At 39.8% G+C, this 25222-nt stretch overlaps 1 protein-coding gene across 2 annotated transcripts in view; it reads left to right on the top strand.

The window, feature by feature from the left end:
- The first annotated feature begins 325 nt into the window (after positions 1-325).
- Spata16 (spermatogenesis associated 16) overlaps positions 326-25222 on the top strand; it is a 285586-nt gene continuing 260689 nt past the window's right edge. The window contains exon 1 of one of the 2 annotated variants that reach the window (XM_040754606.1): positions 326-433. The gene's annotated coding sequence lies outside the window, so the exon portion shown is untranslated. The remainder of the gene's footprint in view (positions 434-25222) is intronic. The other variant, XM_040754605.1, reaches the window with a different exon arrangement.

Here is a 25222-nt window from a genome sequence, read left to right as displayed (position 1 = left end):
GTGCGTCCTCTTTTGCCCTGTTACTGCCACTGGTCCCTACAGACTTCATATGTTTCATAAGGTCAATTGCTGCTGCCTTAGGATTATGGGTCCCTGCATTAAACTGATTCTTCCTCCCCTACCATGCATTGACTGCCAATAGCTTCTCATCTATGAATGGGCAAAGACCTTCTGAATTATTTTTCTGTCCCTATTGATTTTAGACTATGAAAGAAGACCCACACATATCAGTTACATTGTAGAGAGAACACTGGGGATGGACCTGTGGTTTCCAGGTGGTGAACGAAGCCTGGAGGCACGTGATCTGATAAGTGGGCGGAGCAACGAGGTAGGTCGTTTTATTCCTAAGAGCCCTCTGAAGCGGCCCAGCAGGTTGGCCTAAGGATTGGGACCGTTGGCCCAACAGATGCTGTGGCTGACCTGAACCACACAGGTAGGAAGAGGCTGCTCTGCCCTGACAGCAAAGCAGTTGGCAGGCTTGGTGGAGGAAAAGGGAACGAAGAAATAACGCTTGCTGACAACCCTTCCCTCTGTTGGCAGTTAGAACTGATGCAGAACGGGGTAGCTAAACACTGATACTTTGATTAGGAACCCCCTAGCCTTTCTCACTAAAAGGACTGGGAACTCTTATTTTCATCCCCATTGAGGTGAGAAAAACAAAGATCCTACTCAGTTTCGTGAATAACAAGGGTTTCCTGTTTCCATTTTCCTTTATTATAACTGGTATTACTTCATGAAGGGTATGGATTGAGAACATCTGTCCTGGTGGGAAATGAAGAATGTCACGCTCTGAATTTTATCATTTGTTAATTGTTACTCTGTGCATGATATTACTGTGGGATAAATATAATAGCTATAAACCTGACACGATGGTGCATGCATTTAATCTCAGCACTTGGAAGGCTGATCCAGGAGGATTGCCATGAGTTTCAGTTCCAGGCCAACCTGAAACGTAAAGTGAAACCAAGTAGATACGTGGATGGATGGATGGATGGATGGATGGATGGATGGATGGATGGATGGATGGATGGACAGGCAGACACACACACAGTAAGGAGATCAATCTAAGTTCTTCTCTATAATATAGAAACAATGTCATCTCTTTATTCTGACATATCCAGCAAAAAATATGACTGATTAGCCTGAGTGGATGCCTACCCACTACAAAGAGCTTTCTTTCAAAGGTCGTTCAGCATGAGTGGTGAAAACCAGCTTTAAATCTTTATTTAATACAATTTACATTTCATATTCTTTACCTATGAAATATTTATAGATATCAGTAAAGGTCTCTTTGAAACACTGGGGGAGAGCGTGTCATTTTAGCAAAGCCACTAATTCGAAGTGCTTGAAACTTCACATGGGCTGATAAATAATTTTATATAGCCCCTTTTGATTTAATGTTATGTACACTGAAGGGCTAAAGTCAGCTTTATTGTTATACATGCCAGTGAGAGCTTGAATGCAGGAAGTACTCTTTTTTCCATGGACTATGGTGGCATGACTACTTTCTGCCAGAACAAGCTTTTTCATTTTTCTTTCAGGTGTAACAAAAGATCAAAATTTCTTGCAAGGAAAAAATTAAAGCTAAAAGAATGCACTAGAAGTAAGAGAGAGAGAAAGGTCAAAACACTTCAGTCTGCCTGGCTGCAGTTCTGTCATTGCCATAGACCGTGTCATTATCTGTGTATCCTGGCATCCCTGGTACACAATGTGCACTTTGAGAGGCTGGTGCTGATGTGGGAGAAAGGGATACAGCTGGAGGCAAGGCAACACGTTGCCTTGTTCTCACACACATGCATATTAAAAGTTTCAAAAACTCTTCGGTGAGTGTGCAGGTCTGCCTAACTTCACCAGTTGCCATGGTGAGCAACACAAACATAATCAAGGTTGAAATGAGATGTTGTTTTGTTCCACAAGTGGACTTTCTACTGAAGTACGTATCCAGTATTGTTCAGTCTGTTATTCATCTGTGTTATTATAACCAAATGGTAAAAATCTTCCCATCTGGTCATTTTCAAAGAGATTTTAAAAGCCATTCAAGAAAGAAAAAAAGATTTCTTTTTCTTACCACAGTTAAATGATGAAAGTCACTTTTGAGGTGATAAATTCAAAACAGTAGGTTTCCCATATCCTGGTGAATGTCCCCAGCACATGTGTATGTGGCAGCACTAATAAGACTCAATGTATCACACCAAAAAAGAAGACACAAAACTGGGAGGAAGATGTGTTGTAGGGGAACCTAGGGAGAGGCACAGAGAAGGAGTTGGCGGTGGATATGATCAAGATGCATTGAATACATGTATTTAATTTGCAAAGAGTAAATTTTTTAAAAGAATAGAAGAGACTGTGGGCTGATCATCTGAAAAGAGAAAGCAGCAGCTGGGAAGCTGATGAAAATCTGGAAGAGATACCATGTAAGCAGGAAGAATGAGACACGTGACCTCGAAATGACCTCCAGGTCTTAACCCCAGTGTATTGCTCAGGGCGACAAAATGTTTTCCTGATTATGATGCAGTTTTTAATGCCATCTCCCTTTTACATAGAATTTGACTGTAAACTGTTTTTTTTCTTATTGTTCTTCTTTTATGTGACACATCAGTTCAAAACAGATGACGAGGTATCCCAACAGTGGAAAGCCAGGGTAAAGAGAGTGATCAAACACCATATGCACAAGGGTTTTAAAGCCCTTTACAACAGGGAGCCCAGAAGATTGTCTCTCAACTAGTGCAGGATATATTGAGTCATCTCCTTGGAAAGTAGCATTGAAGTTGTAACATTTTGCACCCATAAACAGCCTTGCTGAATTTTTTCAAGGATGTTATAAAGTAAAATATGATAGCAGTCTGGCTTAAAGATCGCCAGAATAGAGACTATAACTTATCACTGCTCTGGCTAAATTTCAAAATACACATGATAAATGAGCATGTGCAATCTGTTCAATGCTAGGAACATTTCCTAATTGTCTAATTTTTAAGAAATTGCTGAGCAATAATAACATAAATGATAAAAATGCCAATCGTGATAAAATAATAGTAGCATTCATTCGGCAGTTACTGATATCAGGCACCCCTCCCCTCTTCCCATACACAAGGTTGAAACCATCCTTAACCCCTTTAGTAAATGAGGATGCTCCGAAGACCACAGCCTGACTCTTAGCAGCATCATTCCAAATTCTCTGATGAGATTGTCGTAAAATGCCTGGGGGGGGGTAAAGACATGGTTTTGCCCCCCCTTCTTTGAGAGCTTTCAGGGCTTGATGGTTGGTGTATGATTTGATGTAATACAAGCCTATGTGCAGCTATGAACATCTGTCCTGAAATGTGCAGGACTGATGGATTTGGAACCACTAATATGTCACAATTTGGGCAGCCTCAAAAGGTAACTGAGCAGAGTTTGCATGGAAGAAGTGTTAGAATGTATCCCTTTCACCTTAATTGGCAGAATTTGAGGCCAAAGGTACTCTAGAATCCCACGACAGGTGGAAAATTGATACGGTTTTAAGTGGATCATTTAAAAGAAAATGCTTCGGGGAGATGGGAAGTGCAGCAGCTGAATGAAAATCAGAGCTGCTGATTCCAGTCCTTCCCGTGGGTTTCTTAGAAGTTCTATTCTGCTGTTTGCTTTGGATTGACCCAAGTTGTACACATATGTCTTTCAAGACTAAGCACTGTCATATAGAATTTAAATTTAAGAAGATTAATTTCTTTCCACAAGAAGAAATGGTGTGTTTTCCTTTTTTTAAGGTGTGTTTGAAAATACAGAATTAAAAATATTTGTCTTGCTTTATGCCTCTTGAGGACCAAAACTGTACAGGGAAGTTCTAAAGCTTCTGGCACTTGACCTGGGTCTGAGTCTCTCTGCTAGAATAGTTTTCTGTGGGAAACTCTGCATTGTGGGTGTTCATCCGATTTCCCATGCATGAATGCTCTGATGCTCACCCACAACTTCTCATTTAAACTCCTATTAGCCAGCACTCAGGCGGAAGAATACAACACTGTTTTTAAAGACCACTTAGGTTACAGCCAGAGAAGGCATTGTATTGTCATTCCCTCTAAAGAAAAAAAGAATTGTGATCTTAACTTGTTAGAAATCCACGTGATTTTGTTAATGTAGAGTTGTCGGCAAAACTACTATAATGACTGCTTTTTCCCAGGTCTGTTGTACAGACATTTGGAAACTTGGACATGAAGTGTAGAAAATAAGACCTGGAATATCCAATGATTTCCATGTTAGCTCACAGGGAGAATGCATAGGTTTTCCATGAATCTCTTAGCAGCTTGGCCAAGGCTAGCTTAAAGGCCTCAAATGTTCAGGTCTGTCAGTAACCCCTTGTTTATATTCACCAGTCTCATTAGCAGTTATATAGTCTTGTTATAGATGAGGGCTACTACTAGATTGAGTGGAGGGACATGTACAATAGAGTGGACACCAGTTTTACAGATCTGTACGGAAGTGTTTTCCGTGGCCCTTGCAGTTTCTGCTTTGTTTTGTTTGGTTTGTGTATGTTTTACCCAGCCCTATGAGTACAAAACGGACGTTTACCCTCTCACGGGAGCATTGTCTTTGGCAGTTAGCTCTTCCTCCCCCATTTTTCTCCCATAGCTCTCGTGTGTGTGGCTCCTCATGCTCCCATCCATCTTTTGCCACAGAATTTAGTTGACCAGAACCACTGGACGCCATCCTTGTTGCCAGGCTTTGTTCTGATCTTTGAATGGAGAGTTCCATATTTCTCCAGGCTCACTACTTTTTAGTTCCCTTTCCTTCCAGGCTGTGCTATCAGGAACAGTGGAATGAGGTTTGAGGAAGAAGGGACATGGAGAGTCACTCTAGGTCCTGTATCATCTCTGCCTCGGGGCTCGATAGTGCTGCTTCTCTCTGGGGTAGTCTTATCTGGAGAATTATTGTGTCAGTGTAGGTTGCCCTTTACTTAAAAGGACAACAGAGGCTGACAGTCAATTTTATAAGAAAATACATTGAGTAGACACTGGAGGCCCAATTTATGCTATGTAGGATGCAGAAATTGGAGAGTTAAAACTTTCCAGCCAAAGAGATTTTGGTAATGATTTAATCACTGCTCTGATGGGACTCAAGAGTTGTCTCAGTGGTTAAGAACACTGGCTGTCCTTGCAGTGGACCCAAGCTCAATTCCCAGTACCATATGTCAACTGACAACTGTCTGTAACTCCAGTTCCAGGGGATTCTGTGCCCTCTTCCAATCTCTGTGAACACCAGGCACACAAGTAGTTCATCGACATACATGTAGGCAAAATGTCAATCCACACCCACACAAAACAAAAACAAAACCAAAACCCCACACACTTCACTCAGTAATGTTTAACAAGGCTGAAGTTCAGGTGACTTTCAGTTGTTTTCCTTCTTGAATGATCATAGTTTCTTTCCTTCACAGTACATAGGGGAGGACAAACCCTGTTTCTGCCAGATGGTGAGGAGCCTGAGCCATTGTCCTCTCTGGTCCTTACTGGCTTCGTTGTGACACCCCCTTCCCATATTTTCACAAAGGCTCAGACTGACAGAAAGAAGCTTGCTCCCTTACCATGAGATCTTTAACCACCATGTTTGCCAAAAATGTCACCCTGTCATGACCTACCATTTGTTCACATGAACCTTTTAGATAACACATAAAAGACACTTTGCAGTATCCAGAAATTAAAAGAATTTCCAAATTGGTAGGACTAGTTCATGTTCATAGCTGCTGTGTGAGAGTTCTAGCTATATTATAAAGCCACTAGTATTTACTACTGTCTATCATTTTTAATTATAACCATTGAGATAGATTTTTTGGTTATAGACCTCAAATTTCAACTTATACATCGTACTGTTGGTGATTAAGGAAAATGGTAGCCTTTCTATACATCTATTGGCCATTTGGAGATTCTCTATTTTGGCATACCTATGAAGACTTGGAGATCATTTCACAGTTGGGTCATCTGCCCTTTTCATGTTTGCCTGTAGGACTCCTTTGTATGTTCTTTCCATGAGTCCACATCAGATACACATGGTAACAGATACACGTGTTACAGATGCTTCTCTGTTCTATTATTTATCCTCTCATCTTCCAATAGTGGGTTTTGGTGAACAAGAGCCACTAGAGGTTCTGTGTTCCTTAACCAAAATGCAAAGACCCAGAAGTTTTATTTTTCAGTTTGTGATATTTGCACATAAAGTATATGTATATGCAAAGGAAGGGATTTCAAGCCTACAGACGGATCACTTGTTTCATATATAGCTTTTACATGTATAGTCTTTTTAGTGTCCCTGCATTTTGACCAATCTTGTCACACGAGGAATTCTCCACTTGTGACATCTTGTCAGCCCTCCTTAAATTTCAGAACTTGGAGGACTTTAGACTTCAGATTTGGGATTTTCAATTAGAGATGCTCAGTTCATAAAATAGTGGAATTAATGTTTAGGTTCTGCCTAAGAAATCCCTTCTTACCCTAACCATGAAAATGCTTCATTGTCTTCTAAAGATGCGCATGGTCTTTTTATGTCTAGTTTTCCAGTATATTACAGTTTCTGTTTTGTGTATTTTTAGGTAAATCTGAAGTCAAACTTTATTTTTCTCTATGTTCATAAGATAAGCATTACTTGTTTTAAACATCACACTTCTGTTTGGGCATCTCATCACAAATAAAGTGACCATTTACGTGTAAATCTATTTCTGGGCTTTCTATTCTGTTCAGATGGTGGGACCATTTATCCTTGCATCAAGGGCAACCCTAATTACCACAGCAGGATTTATGCCAGATCCCGGTGTCTGGCTGTTTTAAGTAGTCCAGATTTATTTATTCTTTTTCAAGATTAACAGGGAAGTTCTTGGCCTTCTATATATAAAAAACAAATTTTAAATTTGCTGTCTCTTTGCTCACGAGTGAGGCATAACCAGTTGTGATAAAGATTTCATATGCACTTGAAAAAAATGCACGCTGTGTGGTTCTTTGACTCAGGCTTCCAGGTGTTAAGTCAAGTTTGTGCCTTGTTTTGCACAGAACTTCTCTATTCTAAACCGGTTCTGCCATTCATGTTTCCTTTTCTTTGTCCCTTAAGCAACTGAAGAACATGCATTATATTTCCCACTATGGTTGGAAAGTTGTCAATTTCTCCTTTTTACAAATTTCAAAAGAGTTAAGACTGGGCTGGTTTAACCCACAGAAACAGCTGACCTGAACAAGTAGGAGCTCTTGGACCCCAGATTGATGGCTGTGTGGAAAGCATGAGATTGATCCTGACCCCCTGAATGTGGGTGTCAGTGAAGAGGCCTTGGTAGTATTTATTCCTGGCATACAAATGGCTGCCCATCCCACAATGAGGAATGCTCTCTCAGCCTGGACTCTTGGGGGAAGGCCTAGGCCCTGCCCTGGATGAAATGGTGGACTCTGGAGATCCCCAGAAAGGGAGAGAGAGTGTGGTTCTCCCTGGGATCTGAGTGGAGATTGTGTGGGAGACTGGGGGGCCTGGTGGAAGGGGCAGGGGAGGAGAGGAGGGAGAGGGAGCTGGGATTGACATGTGAAGCAAGCTAGTTTCTAGCTTAAATTTAAAAAAGGAAGAAGAAAAAATCCAAAGAAAAAAAGTAAAAAAAAATTGGCTCTGTGCATTTTAAAACCATGGTATTAATAGTACCAGTCTAAAGCAGTGATGTTTGTCCTGCTTCATCCTCACTTCATAGTAAACATCCTAGGCCCCTTAGAGCAGAGTCAGGAGGCAGACTCTGATCAGATGTATAATAAAGCATTGCTAATGCATGCCGCCTAGAATGACACACTCCAGCACATTCAGACTTCAGACAATGTGACTACTGAGTGAGATCTGCAGAGCTTTGAGCTGGTAGCCTCCTGTCATGCAGGGTAGAGGAGCTCACAAGGTCCAGTCCCTGCCTGAGGGTTTATACACAGTTCAAAGCTGAACTCAAGAAAGCCAGTAACAGAGAGGGAGGACTGATGACCAAAGGGATTAAGACTGGGCTGGTTTAACCCCCAGAAACAGCTGACCTGACAAAGGTTAATTCTTGAATCCCAGGCATCAGCCTGGGAATCCAGCATGGGACTGATCAAGACGCCCTGAATGTGAGTGTCAGTGAGGAGGCCTAGGTAATCTATTGAGCCTTGGGCAGCAGATCAGTACCCATCCCGAGTATACACATGGACTTTGGACTCCCACCCAACAATGTGAGGTGCACTCTCATCCTGAACTCTTGGGGAAGGGTCTAGGCCCTGGCTATATGAAATGACAGACTATGGACACCCCCATGGAGGGCCTCACCCTCCCTGGGGAAATGAGGGGATAATGGGGGGGTTGGGGGAGGGCACGGGAGGAGGGGAGAGGAAGGGAGAGGGCCCTGGAACTGACTTGTGAAACAACCTTGTTTCTTATCTAAATTTAACCTGCAAAATAAATAAATAAATAAATAAGCTGAGGAAGAAGGGCAGATAGATGTCTGCTTCGGTTGAGTAGCCATTGGTAAGCTGCCTACAGTCCTGTAAATAAACCCCACCCTTCTTCTTCTGTAAGCATCCTAAGGAAATTCATTTGGTCACTAGATAGATAGATAGATAGATAGATAGATAGATAGATAGATAGATAGACAGACAGACAGTGACTTGAAAGTAGAATGAAGACTTAGTTGGGAGCAGGAAGGGTGTCAGTGGAAGAGGTAGGTAAATAAAAATGGGGAGATGGAGGCAGTAAGACAGTTCAGTTGGTAAAGGTGCTGCCACCAAGCCTGACAACTGAGTTTGATCACCATCACCCTTATGATGGAAGAAGATTTCTGTAAATTGTCCTCTGACTTCAACAAGCACATCATATATAGCACACATATGTATGCACACATGAACGTTAACATGTACACATGCACTCACACTAAATAAATAGCTCTTAATTTTTTAATTAAATAGAGGGCAATGGAGTGAATATGATCAAAATATATACATATATGAAAATATAATGTAATCTGTTAATATATGCTAATATTTTATATAATTAAATAATAAACAAATGAACAATATTAATTTTGAAACAGGTAGACAGACATAAACCTTAAATGTTAGAAAATTTCCTTCAAGGCCAAGATTAATGCCTCCTATGAAAAGGTGAAGCTGTCACGGGAATTTCCTGTAATGGAGCTCACTTGCTCTGAAATCAGAAGAGTGGTATGGCTGTGGTGATGTTTATATTCTCTACTGAACTGTGAGAGCCAGCCCTACGGGGGCCAATGTTTCCTGGACCCCTACATACAGAGGCACCGGCTGCTCGTGGGAACAGAGCAGAAGGAAAAAGCCCATCTCCCTCTTCTAGCCTTGCAGGGCTTCTCTCACCCTGTATGAAAAGAGCTAATTCCCTGCCAGCTGGAATTGTTGAAATGGAGCCTGCAGATTTAAGCTCCAGTATCAGAATACGGTGGGTTTGGAGCTGGCAGGCAGTAGTTAGTAACTGGCACACCTTCTCTGCTTCCAGTGAAGCTGCTTGCCATACTGCATTCTGATATTAATAGAGCCATCCCTTTATCCTGGTTGATGGCTGTATGCAATGCCCTTCTGCAAGCCTTTGTTTTCAACTTTTCTGTTCTCCTGCTTAAGGCTTGTGTCTCCTAGACAGAGTAGTGTTAGGGACTGCATTTTTCCTCCAAGATAGCAGCCTTAGATTTAAGACATTTAGTACTTCTAAATCTAACGTTTATCACTGGGATATTTTGGTTGATATTTGGTTTCTATTTGCTCCTTTTGTTTCTTATCCTTTGGAGTTAATGAATAAATTGTATGATCTCGTTATCCATTTGGTATATGTTTCACATTGTGGTTTTGGTGGTTGAGACAGGATCGTGTACGACTCAGACTCATCTTCACTGGATGAACTGCAGATTCCCCACCTCCACTGCTTTACAGCCGTGTGCTACCATTGTGCTGTATGAAATACTGAGGATAGAGGCAACTACCTCGTGTAAGCCACACAAGTGCTCTGGCAACTTAGATATACACCCAACTCAAGTTGTTACACATTTGATCATTTACTCTATAAATTACAACATACATCCTTTATTTATTATATTCTAAATCAATTAATTTTTAGTAAATACATACATATTTTCAAGCCCTAGAATACTTTAGCTCCATTACATTCTCTAGCATTTTGTATCATGTTTACTATTATTTTTATCCTACATATATTTCAAACCTCGCAGACATATTTCCTCTATTTTCTCATTATGAGTAGTACATTTACATTTTAGCAATGCCATACCTTCATACAACCCATCTTAATCATATACAGCCCAGCTTTTTCCTCTCATCCAACTAGCTCTCAATACATCCCTCTCCCTCACCTTCACATCCATTTATGTCCACTCACAAATATATAGCTAAAGGACCATCTAACAGAGATGGGAAAACCTACCAGAAGTCATATTCCTAAAGGAAAATGACTCTCTCATCCCACAGCAGCAATCAACTGCCAATAGGTCTTCCTTCACATAGGTGTGGGACCTCATGAGTCCCTCCCTCACTCATATTGGAATGTTGACTGAATTGATTTTATGCATGTTTTAGGCAAATAAGGATGACTGTTGTGAATTCATGAGTACAGCAGCCACATCATTTCTAGAAGACAGACTTTCTCAGAAGCATTAGCCATCCTCTGGCTCTTAAATTATGTCTACCGTCTCTTCCATGATGTTCACTGAACCTTGTGGTTGGGTTAGGGGTGTTACATACGTCACATTTAGGGCCAAGTGCTAAAAGTCATTTATTTTAAGTGTTGTGACCAGTTATAACTCTGTATTCCACTACCCACTACAAAAGGAGGCTTTTCCGGCTGCAGCTGAGAACAGCACTAATCTATAGATACAAATAATTAAAGGCAGTCTGATAACCTGTCCATTCAGCAAATCAACAGGAGTGGCTTCCTCCTAGGGTCCATGACTTCCCCAGCCCTGTTCACAGTAACAGATGTGAATTACCTCCTGTGGATTGGGCCTCAAATCCAATCTAAATGCTGTTTCTTACCACCTTACCAGTCATGCAACTACTGTACCTATAGACTAGCCTTGTCTAGTAGGTTGGTGTTGTAATATGTAGGGTCAACCCCTGGGTGAGACCACTGATGACTTTTCTCCATCAGCAGCCTGTATAACACCTTAAAATAGACCTACATGACACTCTGAAAGCTAGCTGGCAGAGAAAGTTTCTAGGTCAATTTCCATATAATTTCTTGTAGCAACATCTCTGTTCTATTGTTTAATATGGTCAATCAACTGTCATTATGTACACTGTATGTATATGCCTGCATAGTTACCTTTTATTACCCTTCATTGCCTCCCATAATTCCCTTGGTTGTCTTCTGCTTCACTCTCTTTGTGTTCCTTACGGGAATACTTGATCTAAAATTCTTTCCTATATTTCCATTATTTCATTCCTCTGTTTAAATTTAGATGTTGCTTATTGTTTCTTTGAGTTTACTAATCCCAACTTCTGATAAACTTAATTTATATTGTAACTCATTTTATGAATTAATTTCAGATGGTACATTTCTCAGTTCTAGAATTTCATTTATTCTTTTTTCATAAATCCCAGTGATCTCTGTTACCTATATCTTTATAATCCCTCCCTCTCATATTGAGTATATGAGCTATTTTATGTTCCTTAGAAAGTTTCAATATCTTATTCACCCATGAGTATATCTCTGTCATCTACATGTTCTTTGCTTTTTATTATATGATCACAATGATTTTGCATAATTTATATTTTCCATGAAATGCTGAAGATTGTGTTTGGGAAATTAATGTTGATATTCATGGTTAAACACACTATATATCTCCATATAATCTCTATAACGAATTAACTATTCACTAAGTAGATAACACAATGGATCATTGTAGACAGCACACAAAATCTACCTGGAACTGGAACTCTCTGAGGACCAGGCTGGTGTTGAACTCAGGGAGCTCCACATACTTCTGCCCCCCCCTACCAAGTGCTGGGGTTAAATGAATGTCATCATGCCCAGATCATTTGAATTTTTTTGAACAGTTGTTAACTTCTCTGTTACTATGATAAAACTCTGAAAGTAACTTGGAGAGGAAAGAGTTGACCTGGCTTATGGTTTATAGTACACAAAAGAAAGGCAAGGCAGAAACTCAAAGCAAGACTTGGAAACATTAACCATGACTTGCTTGTTTGTTTCTCATGGCTTGTTCAACCACCTTTCTGTTTTTTAAAGTAAATTTTAATTTACATTAAAAACAATCTCATTTTATATGCAAATCTCAGTTCCCTCTCCTTCCCATCCTCCCACGCCCCCAAACACCTCCTCATTCCACCCTATATCCACTCCCCAGGGAGGGTGAAGCCTTCCATGAGGGATCATCAAAGTCTGACACATCATTTGGGGCAGGATCTAGGCCCTCCCCTATGTATCTAGGAGACAGTAGCCCTCCATAGGGAATGGTCTCCCAAAGCACATTCTTGCACTAGGAATAAATACTGGTTCCACTGCCAGAGGCCCCAAAGACTGCCCAGGTCTCTCAACTGATACCCACATACAGGAGGCTTGGTTTGATCCTATTCTGGTTCCCCAACTTTCAGACTGGGGTCTGTGAACTTCCATTTACTCAGGTCAGCTCTTTCTGAGGGTTTCCCCAGAATGGTCTTGACCCCTTTGCTCCATCACTCCTTCCTTTCTACAGCTGGATTCCAGGAGTTCAGCTCAGTGCCTGGCTATGAATCTCTGTTTCTTCTTCCATCAATTACTAAATGAAGGCTCTATGATAGTATTTAAGGTAGTCATTAATCTCATTATAAGGGAAGGGCATTTAAGGTAGCTTAATTCTTAGATTCTTAGTTGGAGATTTTCTTAGTGCCAGATTTCTCTTTAAACCTATAATGTCTCCCTCTTTTAAGTTATCTCTTTTCTTGCTCTCCTCTATTCTTCCCCCAACTCGTTTTTTCCTGATCCCTCATGTCCTCCTACCTCCCATTTTTCCCCTTCTCTTTCTCCTACCCTCCCCCACCATGCTCCTATTTTTCTCAGGAGATCTTGTCCCTTTCCCCTTCTCCAGGGGACTATATATGTCTCTCTTATGATCCTCCTTGTTTCCCAGGTTCTCTGGGGTTGTGAATTGTAGGGTTGCTATCCTTTGCTCTGTATCTAATATCCACTTAAGACTGCATACATAACATGTTTGTCTTTCTGTGCCTGGGTTACCTCTCTCAGGATGGTTTCTTCTAGTTCCATCCATTTGCCTGCGAATTTCAAGATTTAATTAGTTTTATTTTTTTCCTCTGAGTAGTACTCCATTGTGCAAATGTATCACATTTTCTTTATCCATTCTTCAGTTGAGGGGCATCTAGGTTGCTTCCATATTCTGACTATTACAAATAATGCTGCTATGAACATAGTTGGACAGATGCCTTTGTGGTATGAATATGCACCCTTTGGTCACATGCCTAAGAGTGGAATTGTTGGATCTTGGGGTAGATTGATTCCCATTTTCCTGAGAAGCCACCATACTGATTTCCAAAGTGGCTGTACAAGTTTGCACTCCCGCCAGTAATGGAGGAGCATTCCCCTTTCCCCACATCCTCTCCACCACAAACTGTAATTGGTATTTTTTATTTTAGCCATTCTGATAGGAGTAAGATGGTATCTCAGAGTTGTTTTGATTTGCATTTCCCTGATGGCTAAGGAAGTTGAGCAATTTCTTAAGCGTCTTTCAGCCATTTTAGGTTACTCTATTGAGAATTCCCTTTTTAGTTCTGTACTCCACTTTTCAATTGGATTATTTGGTGTTTTGGCAACTAGCTTCTAGCTCTACTATAGAGCTTTAGCAATAAAAAACAGTTTGGTATTGGCACAAAAACACACAGGTATACCAGTGGAATCATATTGAAGACCCTGATGGTAATACACACATCTACAAGCACTTGATTTTTGACAAAGAAGCTAAAATTATACAATAGAATAAAGAAAACATCTTCAACAAATGGTGATGGCATAACTGGATGTGGACATGTAGAGGATTGCAGATAGATCATTATCTATCCTCATGCAAAATACTTAAGTCCAAATGTGTCAAAGACCTCAACACAAATTCAGTCACACTGAACCACTTAGAAGAGAAAGTGTGAGGTACCCTTGAATGAATTAGTATAGGAGACCACTTCCTGAACATAACCCCAGTACCACAGACACTGAGATCAACAATTAATAAACAGGGCCTCCTGAAACTGAGAATCTTCTGTAAGGCAAAAGACACAGTCAAAAACACCTTTATAATACAATCCAAGACCAGGGGTAGTGTTCAGAGGTAGCACCACCCACAGTGGGCCAGCCATGCCCCCACATACCACCTTTAATCAAGAAAATGCCCCACAGATATGCCCAATCTGATGGAAATAATTTGTCATCTGAGGTTCCCCCTTACCAGATTGTAGAATTCTCTAGATTGAGTCTTTGACCATATATCAATGATAGTAGTTATGATTCCTATTGCTTTGAAGAGACACTATAACCACTACAACTCTTATAAGGGAAAATATTTAATTGAGTGGCTTCCATTATCATCATGGTGAAACATGGCAGCATGAAGGCAGAGAGAGTCCTCCATCTTGCAAGCAACAGGAAGTGGGCTCTCTCATTGGGAGTAGCTTGAGAATATATGATATCTCAAAGCCTGCCTCCACAGTAACACACATCCTCTCACAAGGCCACACCTACTCCAACAATGCCACATCACTTAACAGTGCCACTCCCTGTGAGCTTTTGGGGACAATTACATTGCAACTACCACACATGTGTTTTCTTTAATAATTAGACATAACCTAAATGCCAAACAACATGGGAATGATTAAATAAAATACACGTAATGCCATTCTTTATACCTGTTGGATACAATTTTGATAAAGCTCTCTTCCCATGCTGAGGTGAGTGGCAGTCATGGAGAGGCCATACAAGGTTCACCACGTTCTCAAGAGTTTCATCTAAAGGTCCAGCATTATCCCATACCATTTCTCTGTATCCTTGTCTCATATCAAAATTTCATAATGCTTTTCAGCAGTTTCCACTTTATCCCCCACAAATAGCATTATTTAAGTGGCAAAACAGCCTTGTGCTTGATAAACTTGACCCCCTACACCCTAATATCTACCAAGAGCTATGGGGGCATCACTGTTGCTCACTATTGCACTTGCCCAGGGAAATGTCAAGAGCACATCCTCACCCCCATTCAACAGCATCCAATAGTCCCACAATTAAAATGACTGCAAAGTTTTCTTGTAGCAATATTTCTGCTATATTGCTTAGTGTGGTCAATTAACAATCACTATTTCTATATGTATAGTCTTACAACCTTACCTTTTATTACACTTCATTGCCCCCCAAATTTCTTTTGCCGAAGGAATTTCACTTTCCCCTTTTCTCATCATACTCCTAGCTACCCAGTGCACTCCAACAGATGATGCAGCTTTTATGCTGGCTTTCTATGTGCTTTCAGGAGAACTTCTTGGTCGCTGGCCTGCTTTAGTCATAAGCGATATAATGTGCCACAATGGTTTGAGTGACATTTGTCAGGTTCAGATTGATGATTCCTTCATCAAAACTTTGTTTGCCAAGTTATTCATTGTTCTCTTTTGCTTAGATCAATGGGAAAATGTTGGTGGGTAATTAATATGCAGAATGCTTTTAAATATTTGGACTTATTAAATATAAACAAGACTACTCAAAAAGTAAAAGAAAATACTTCCAAAATTATTTTGGTATCTCTTCTGTCTTACTTCCAAAGTTGATTTCTTCCAAATACAATTTCTTCCACAAATGAAATCGAAAGTTCTAGCAGATGAAGATTCTGAAGAATTCTTTTTTAAATGTCATTATAAAAAATTACCTATGTAGGAAACAGGATTGATTCTCTATCTAAGACAAACATCTCCTAGTTCCAAATAATGTTTGAAAGTATTTTATGAATACTTAATTTTCAGTAAAAACATCAAATCAAACATTGGTCAAAGAACCACGAAAGCTCTGCCCTTGGCTTTGGACATGCACAGGCTGGGGTGATCTTCAGACCCTCCCCTTTCAGTGATGGACATGCATAGACTGGAGGGTAGTCTTCAGACTCTACTCTTCCCTTTCTCCCCAGACCTGGTGTTAAGTGCCATTACCGCCTTGTTGATTCATTCTCAGGAAGATCCCATCTTTAAAACTTTTATCCACTATGTCTTAAGTGTTTGAAATGACCCTCTATTCTACAAATTCTTTTGTATAGTACTCTTTTTCTCATATGTGTGTATGTGTGTGTGTACGAGTGTGTGTGTTTGTGTGTGTGTGCGTGTGCTATAATACATGCGTGCATGTATGTATGTCTGTAAGAGTGGGGGTGGATGTATATGTATGTGGCTGTGCATGCATATATGCATTTTATGGAGGTTGATGGCTGAAGTCAGAGATTTTCCTTAATTACTCTCTGCCTCACTTATTGAGGCAGGATCTTTCAGCTGAACCAGAATTCCAGATTAGGTTCTATCCAGCTTGCTCTAGGGATCAGATGCCTCTGGTCCTTCCACCAATGGGATTTTAGGTAGGTTGCCATGCATGGCAGTCATTTACTGGGAGTCTATGGATCCAAACTCCTGTTATGGTTGTTTCATCATCCTAGATTCAACTTCTAAGAGGAAGGACAGTTTTATGTTCAAGTTAAATGTATTATAAAATATTGTGATGAGAAAATAAAAGTTTTATTATAGGACAGGTTTGGGGAAATGGTTTCTATTTTATTCTATATTTGTTAAATATATTTTGTTAATCCTCTAGTCATCTCCATAAGCAGTGAATTGTCAATATAATAAGTGAATCATCACCCGTATTTGTTTTTTAAATGAGGAAGTCAAGTCCTTTCAAAGTTAAATCACATGAGAAAAATTCTTCAGTAAATAGAACACTGGGATGAGGTTGGAGTCATCTAGGAGCCCATATTGATATCTTTGTCTTCTTTGCTTCTTCAGTCATTGTTTGGGACAATGCCTTGTGTAACACAATGTCTCTGACATCTTGCTCATGCTCTTCAAAATGCATGACAAAGGAAGGCTTATAAGTGGTTTCAACCTGTGGCTTGCAACCCCTTTGGGGGTCACATATCAGAAATCTTGTGTATCAGTTATTTATAGTATTATTCAACAGCAGGAAAATTACAGTTGTGAAGAGGCAGTGAAATAATTTTAAGGTTGGTGTCACCACACATTAGGAACTGTATTAAAAGTTCCCAGCACTAGGAAGGTTGAGAACCACTGCTCTAGAGTGAAAGCTACAGAGTCATGGCACTCACACTCATTGTATTATTCTAGACTGGATCTTTTTTTATCATTTTTTATTTTAATTTTAAATAGCTTGTTTTACATGTCAATCCCAGTTCCCTCTCCCTCCCCTCCTCCCGCACTCCCCTTCCCCCCCACCCTCCCACCCTATTGCCAAATCCTTCCACATAGGGGATATCTAGAGTCTGTCATTTTATTCTTGGTAGGGTCCAGGCACTCCCCTAAGAGTCCAAGCTGAGAGAGCATCCCTCTTTGTGCAATAGGCACACCAAGACTGTTTGTATACCAGGGATAGACACTGATCCACAGCTCAGGGCTCCATAGGTTGCCCAGGCCTTCTCGCTGACACTCACATTTGGCGGGTTCAGATCAGTCTCATGCTGGCCTCCCCGCTATTCTAATGGAAAAATAAGTAATAAAACAACTTTACTGAGATAAATGATAAAATGGAAACAGTGGCTGTAGATTCAGCCATTGTATTGCATGTGAACTATGTGGTATTTGATAACTATGTGAGCTATAACAGAGAAATTAGGAGGTATTATTATGTAATGTATAATATAAGCAACATATTGTCAAATACCTTGGAAAAATACATAATGAAAATACTTGAATATACATATGTGTGAGAATGTAGATTCATGTGTATGCACATACATCAGATGTAAAGTAAGAATGTGTCCAAAATACTTAAAATTCTAGATACAGCTAAAGGATAATTTTGGGTGTTTGATATTATCTTACAACTTTTCTGAAAGTTTAAAGTTATTTCAAAGAAAATATATTTTAAAAATAGATTTCCCATCACTGGGTACTTAATACAAGTTTATAAGCAAATTTAAAAACATTTGCTTTTGTAATTCTTTAAATAATTTTTATCTTTTGAAATTAAAATATAATTACATCAATTCCCCCTTCCCTTGCCTCCCTCTAGCTCCTCCCATACATTTCCCCTGACTCAAATCCATGGCGTTTGTCTTGAATTTTTGTTGTTGTTGTGTGTCCTTCTATGACACCTGTATACAACAACAATGATCAACATTGCATAGTAAAGTTAAAAGTACAAGAGCAGTGTGCATATTTTCTTCATAACCAATAGCTCTCTAATTGGACTTAAGGTCTGCTCAACAAGAGGGAAATTACACCTGATACAAGAAACTTAGTCAACTACCAGGAGCTGGTGGGATAATGGATCTTACCTCTTTAATAAGCCTCTGCTTTATTAAACTAGCAGAATTCTTGATGCTATTATAAATATAGTTTATCTTTATACCCACAGATAACTGTCACACTTCACCAAAGAAACTTTTCTTTCCAACTAACAAAAGACTATTACTGAAAGCCACAACTTATTAAAATACAGAGAACAAGTGACTGTGTACTATCCAGCCTCAGTGATCTACATGCAATGTGACTACCATACCTAAGGCTCAGAAAATAATTGAGAAGAGGGGGACAGAAAGATTGTGTCAGAAGAACAGAAAGTGTGCTGTGAGATTGTGTCTCCTAGAACTGTCAGGGGAGTAACAGCCATGAGTTCTCAGCAGCATGGCTGACTAAATATGAGCAGGACTAGGATGACACCAATAGACATGTTAACTTAGAAGGGCTGAATCTCATGGGGCCTCAATGCTAGACAAAGTTAAGTGGAGGAATGCTGAGAGTGGAAGAAATAGTCTTCTATGGGGAAGAGTAAAATATACTTTAAGTCTTCATTTCGTGGTTACTGTTCCTTACCTCTGTTATCATCAGTAGACAAAGAGCTCACAGATGGCAATTAGGACAACTGTTTGATTTTTATATGGTAGTGGGAGGCAATGAAGTAAGGAGACAACCCATTTAAGAGCTTTAAAACAATGTTATGGTCTGCTTCACTGTGTGATGGTCAACAAAGCTCTTCACCTGCCAGATATTCTATTTCCAAAACAGAGAAATTGAAGTATGCTGGAAAGATTTTCCATCTAGTTATATTCTTTCTGGAAGGTTAAGAAACAAAATGTAGAAGTCTAGGAAATAGGAACTTTACTAGCAGAATTAAATAATTGACCAAACTTAAAGTGATTTTTTTCCGTTCACAATCAATATATATAATAGCCTCTTTAAAGAACCAGAACTTTGATCACTTTTCTTGATGGGTGAGGGTCCTGACAGCAATGTTCTAAAGAAACATTCCAAACAAGATTCAAACTTTGTCTCAGAATACTCATGACCTTGGCTGGCTGACTGTGTTTGTTCCAGGAAAAATGGTAGGCAAAGGGCTCTGAATTACACAGAGATGTGACTCCTTAAAGCCTCCCATTCCTGCCATACAAAGAACTTACTGGTTTTATAATCAACTTAGAGTAAAAACTTTCTAGAAGGACCATTATATCATTATATACCACACTGTAATGAGAGCAAGTTGCAATATTAACTCTTTTCCAAATACGACTGATTGTGCTAAAGGTTTTAACTGTGGATAAGCTGTACTTTATATGAACTAAACAATCAAAGAAATTATTTACTTCCTAGAAAAGCCTAAAATAATGCCAACTGGGATAGATGCTTCCCAAATATCATTGATTTAGAGTAGCAAACAAACAATCAAAATAGGTGCAAGAATGTACAGGACAGAAAGAATCAAAAGATCTGCATGCCTGCAGAAGCATTAAAAGTGAAGTCAGATTGTAAAGAGGTAGTTTATACTTAGGTAACTCCAGCTACACTGTAAGGTATAAGTTGGGTAGCCACAGCGAAAGAAAGTAAACCTCCCTTGAATTGTGCAATAAAGTCAAGTACAATTAGATGGTTATCCACTCAACAAACACTCTGTGTCTTTGTCTTGAACACATGCAGATTGCATGGCAGGAATGATGAACTGTAAATTACTAAATAGTATTGAGACAAGAACTACTGAGAGATTAAAATGGATGCGTGACTGGGAACTGTTGATTTCAGGCCATTGAAGAAGGTTTTCTGTAGAAGAGGTGCTTAAGCTGTGATCTGGATAATGTTGGCTATAAAAAGAGCCAGTGGAGAGAGCATTTCTCAGGCCAAAGAGTGCAACACATCTGAGGTTGGATTAAGCTTGTTTAACTAGCTTGCTTAACGATTATAGACTTCAGAGATGAGGGAGGGGCTGATGAAATCTTCAGAGGGAGCAGGAACATCAGGGATCATATGCTGTTGTAGGTGTCATAGACTTTCATGGAAGGGTTTCCAGTTTAAAAATAGGGTGAGATATGGTAGTGGAATAAGGGCTGTGGTTTTCATTCAAGAGAATGACTATGCCTGCTCTGTGAGGAAGCAGTTGCAGTAATTTGCATGGGAGATAGTGGCTCCTTAAGAATATCAATAAAGGATATGGGCAGAGGCAACAAAACCAATGAGATGGATAGTGAAGGAAAGGATGGAAAACAGCTTGCAAAATTTTTCCTAGAAAACTGGATGAACTGGGAGGCATATTCTGGGAACAGAGAATTTATGAGAATGAGAATTAAGATTCTAGATTGGGAATTATTCATATATATATAATGGATATACATAATACGTTTGGAATGAAGATGCTATTCAAGCAGTCAAGCAGACTGTTATGTGGTTCAAAGAATAAGGACTGGAATTATGGCACTAGGAAACAGGAGCCTGTAGTGGCATCTGGAGCTACAGGACAGGACTAGACATGATCACCTAAGGGCCTGGCTACAACTGGAAAAGGAGACTCTGGTGCTTTGTAGAGAGAAGAACCAGCAGCCCAACAGGCTGCAAACAAATGGTAAATAAAACAGGCCAACTAAATGACCATGGCATCACTGAACATTAAAGTAATGTTCCACCAAAGAAAGAGTTGCCCAATGTGAATAGTGTTGTCTACGGCTACAGTGTATGCAAGCCTAGGGGTCACTGGATTTGAAATACAAAAGTAGTTGCTGATCTATAACAGAACTCTTAACAGAATGGAAGGGCCTCAAAGGAGGAAGATGGTGAATAGAATATGAGTTGGAAAAGACACAGTATATGAAGAACTACTTCTGAGTGGACCCTTGACACATGATAGCAGCTGGCAACACACTGCAGACCACAGATAGATTTAAGTCTTGTTTCTCATAAGGTCTTCTAGATCAGCATATACATCAGCAGAACTAGTCCAGTGTCAAGAAAATAACTGGTAACTTGCACAGTTTTTTGTGTTAGTTAGGGTTAATATTTCCATGATAAAAGATCTTGACCAAAAACATGGAGAGGAGAGGATTTATTTGGCTTACATACCATGAATCACAGTCCATTGAGGGAAGCCAAGGCAGAAACTCTAACACGGTGGGATCCTGGAGGCAGGAACAGATGCAGAGACCATGGAGGAGAGGACATGTTTGATCAACCTGCTTTCATTTTTATCTTTTTTAAAATTTAAATTAGAGACAAGCTTGTTTCACATGTCAATCCCAGTGCCCTCTCCCTCCCCTCCTCTTCCACACCCCTACCAACCCCCACAACCCCCCCACCCAATCCTCACTCAGCTCCCCAGTGAGGATGAGGCCCTCCATGGGGGCTCTCCAGAGTCTGTCATTTCATCCAGGGCAGGGCCTAGGCCCTCCTCCTTGTGTCCAGGCTGAGAGAGTATCCCTCAGTGTGAGATGGGTACCCAAAGTCCATTTGTATGCCAGGGATAAATACTGATCTACTCCCCAAGGCCCCATAGATTACCTAGGCCTCCTCACTAATACCCACATTCAAAGGGTCTGGATCAGTCCAATGCTGGCCTCCCATCCATCAACGTAGGGTCCAAGAGCTCCCCCTTATTCAGGTCAGCCCACTCTCGACCCCTTTGCTTATCACTCCTCCCTCTCTGCCACTGTGTTCTAGGAGTTCAGTTCAGTGTTTAGCTGTGGGTGTCTGTCTCTGGTTCCATCAGCCACTGGATGAAGGTTCTAGGATGACATATAAGGTAGTATGTTCATTATACAACACTAAAACATTTAACAGTTCAAAAAATGCTATGTAGCTTATACTTCAAATTTTCATTGCAACAGTGTTAGATCTTATTTGTTTCATAATGATTCCCAAGGCTAATTTAAACAACCAAAAAAATTTTAAACTTCCTAAAATTATATGTTCTTCTACAATTCTTAGGGAATACATTCTGATTCATGTCTTAAATCCATAAATGAGTGAGTACATACCATGTTTCTCTTTTTGTGACTGGGTACCTCACTCAGGATGGTTTCTTCTAGTGCTGTCCATTTGCCTGCAAATTTCAAGATTCCATTGCTTTTTTCCCCCACTGAGTAGTACTCCATTGTGTAAATGTACCACATTTTCTCTATCTACTCTTCAGGTGAGGGGCATCTAGGTTGCTTCCAGGTTCAGGCTATTACAAATAATGCTGCTATAAACATAGTAGAACAGATGTCCTTTTTGTATTCATCTTACTGCTTTCAGAATGGCTAAAATCAAAAACACCAATGACAGTTTATGCTGGAGAGGATGTGGAAAAAGGGGAACACTCTTTCACTGCTGGTGGGAGTGCCAATTCACACAACCACTTTGGAAATCAATATGGAGATTCTTCAGAAAAATGGGAATCAGTCTACCACAAGACCCAGCAATTCCACTCTTAGGCATATACCCAAAAGATGCACACTCATTCAGCCTGCTTTCTCAATAGCTCCTGAGACCACCATCTCAGAGTTGTCACCACTCACAATGGGCAGGGCACTCCCACATCAATAACTAAGAAAATGCCCTATAGGTTCTCCTGCCTCTGAGCCAAACTTATGGGAGGTATTTTCTCAATTGGGATTTCCTATTCTCAGGTGACTCTGGCTTGTGTCAAATTGACATAAAACTTGCCAGGACACTGGTGATGGCAAAAGTATAACCATTGAGAGGAGCAAGAAACATAACCCTCTGTGGGGGGGGGGCAGAGGCAGCTGCTGCAAGGAGCTATTTGTGCAATTGCACAACCTCTGATGAGTGTTGCTCTCTAAAACATCCCATCTGATTCTTCTATGACACAGTTATGAAAGTAATATTTAGACAAGCTGGGTAGTTTCTCTTAGGACATGCCATTAACAAATAACAAACCTAGAATTCAAACTGTTCTTACAACTGCAAACTGAACACTCCATTACATGATGCCTCCGTGAAGTAGTCTGCTCACAAATGTGCACAATGTACCAGTACAAAGAAGTATAGTTGCTGTAATGAATGATTCCATTTGGTGACTTAGTAATCAGCAAGTGGCTTAACATCGCAGTTGAAGTCTCTAGAATCTATTCATGTGGAATTTTTATGTTCATATTATTTTTATTTATTTAATGACTTCTGTAATAGGTCCAAAATCATATTTACAACTAAAGATCTTCTAAAACACTTAAAATCTGTTATTTCTTTCTCAACAAATTTGGTTCATATACTTGAATAATAAAATTGTGTTTATCTTATCATATTAAAGGGAGTTTCACCCAATAAAAATGCAATAAAGTTAAATATGTGGGTATAAAATTTATAAAAGAAAATAATTTTAATGTGAAGAAAGTAAAAGTCCCTATCATCTGGGGACCACTGAGGAGGAAGAATTTTCAAATGATCCTAACATTGTGGAATTTGATATATACTGCCCTGAGTTCAAATCTCAGGTATGGCGAATTTCCTTGGCTACTCTCTAGTTCTTCAGTATCATGGTTTCCCTTTCAGTACAATTAAGCTAATAATATTTGCACAATGAAGTGTGAGAAAAAAAAGATCCAGCCCGGTGATATAACCTTACACTGCTGTTCTTTGTACACAAACTGGGAACATCTCTGTTGTTAGTGTTTTATAATTCTTAGTCCATGGTACGCTTTACGTAGTTCTTAAGTACTGTGAACCAAATCCACTCACCCCTCCAATAATGGCCACTGTTCCTTACAGTGTTACCTGGATAAAAGAAAAGAGGAATTACTGGAATGGGGACATTGACTCTCCCTTCTTAAAAACTGATGTCAAAACACCTTTACAACTGCCTTGGTCCAGCCTTCTTACTGAAGCAGGGATATTAGTACTGCTATACACCTCAGCCACACCTTCTAACAGCCCTGAAGGTCTATGTTCCAGGCTCTGCAGAAACTGTGCATTCATTTAGGAAATGGGTTGGGATTCATTTTACCCCCTTACAGCTCAGTCAAGTAAGAGAGCATCTCCTTGGAAGGGGGTTGTTTACCTGAATATCTCCCCTGCCCATCCTCCACCTCTGCTTCCTCCCAGCTGCGAGCATTGACATGCAAGACCTGGTCAACTTTGGTCTCTCCTGTTGCACCTAACCCAGCACCCTGATTATTGGTGAAGGACTTAGTACGTGACTATTAGACAGGAGGATTATTTTGGAGAATGTTTTTAAAAATAACAATGTGTACTGGTAGACTAACACGCAAGGTGTTTTTCCTCATAATGTCTCTCTGGTTACATTTAACAGCAAGTTAAAATTAGATCTTTTTTTAAAGAAAGAAAACCATAGCAACTGTGATGTTGAATGTTTCACAGAGTGCATTTTTTTAAGGATTCTCTTCTCAATTTCCCAGGTTTGAGCTGCCTGTTTCAGAAAAAAAAATCTAATAATTTGTTTTTACTAATAACCATGTAAACTACAGATTGAATCTAGGTAATAAAAACCCCCATGTAGAACAGAAAGCTTTGTGGCATGCTTGAGGTGAAAAAGAAAAAATTTGAAAATACACTGATTAATTGTAAACTGGTTACCTGATAGAAATGATTGAGCGCTGACTTCTCTTTGTTTCCTGTACCTGTGTTTATTATAAGCCCCTAGAGACCATTTAAATGTTTCTTATCAGCATTTTCTGGAGATTTTCTTTGTCTATGCCATGTGGATATGAGGGAATCAGTGTTATTGTGCTGACTTCTAAGGTAAAGAACAAAAGCATTTTTCAGAA

The sequence above is a fragment of the Mesocricetus auratus genome, unplaced genomic scaffold, assembly GCF_017639785.1.
Source record: "Mesocricetus auratus isolate SY011 unplaced genomic scaffold, BCM_Maur_2.0 Super-Scaffold_100011, whole genome shotgun sequence".
In the NCBI taxonomy this organism is placed as follows: Eukaryota; Metazoa; Chordata; class Mammalia; order Rodentia; family Cricetidae; genus Mesocricetus; species Mesocricetus auratus.
The sequence above is the reverse complement of the archived record's forward strand: the minus strand, read 5'-3'. Positions and strand labels throughout refer to the sequence as shown.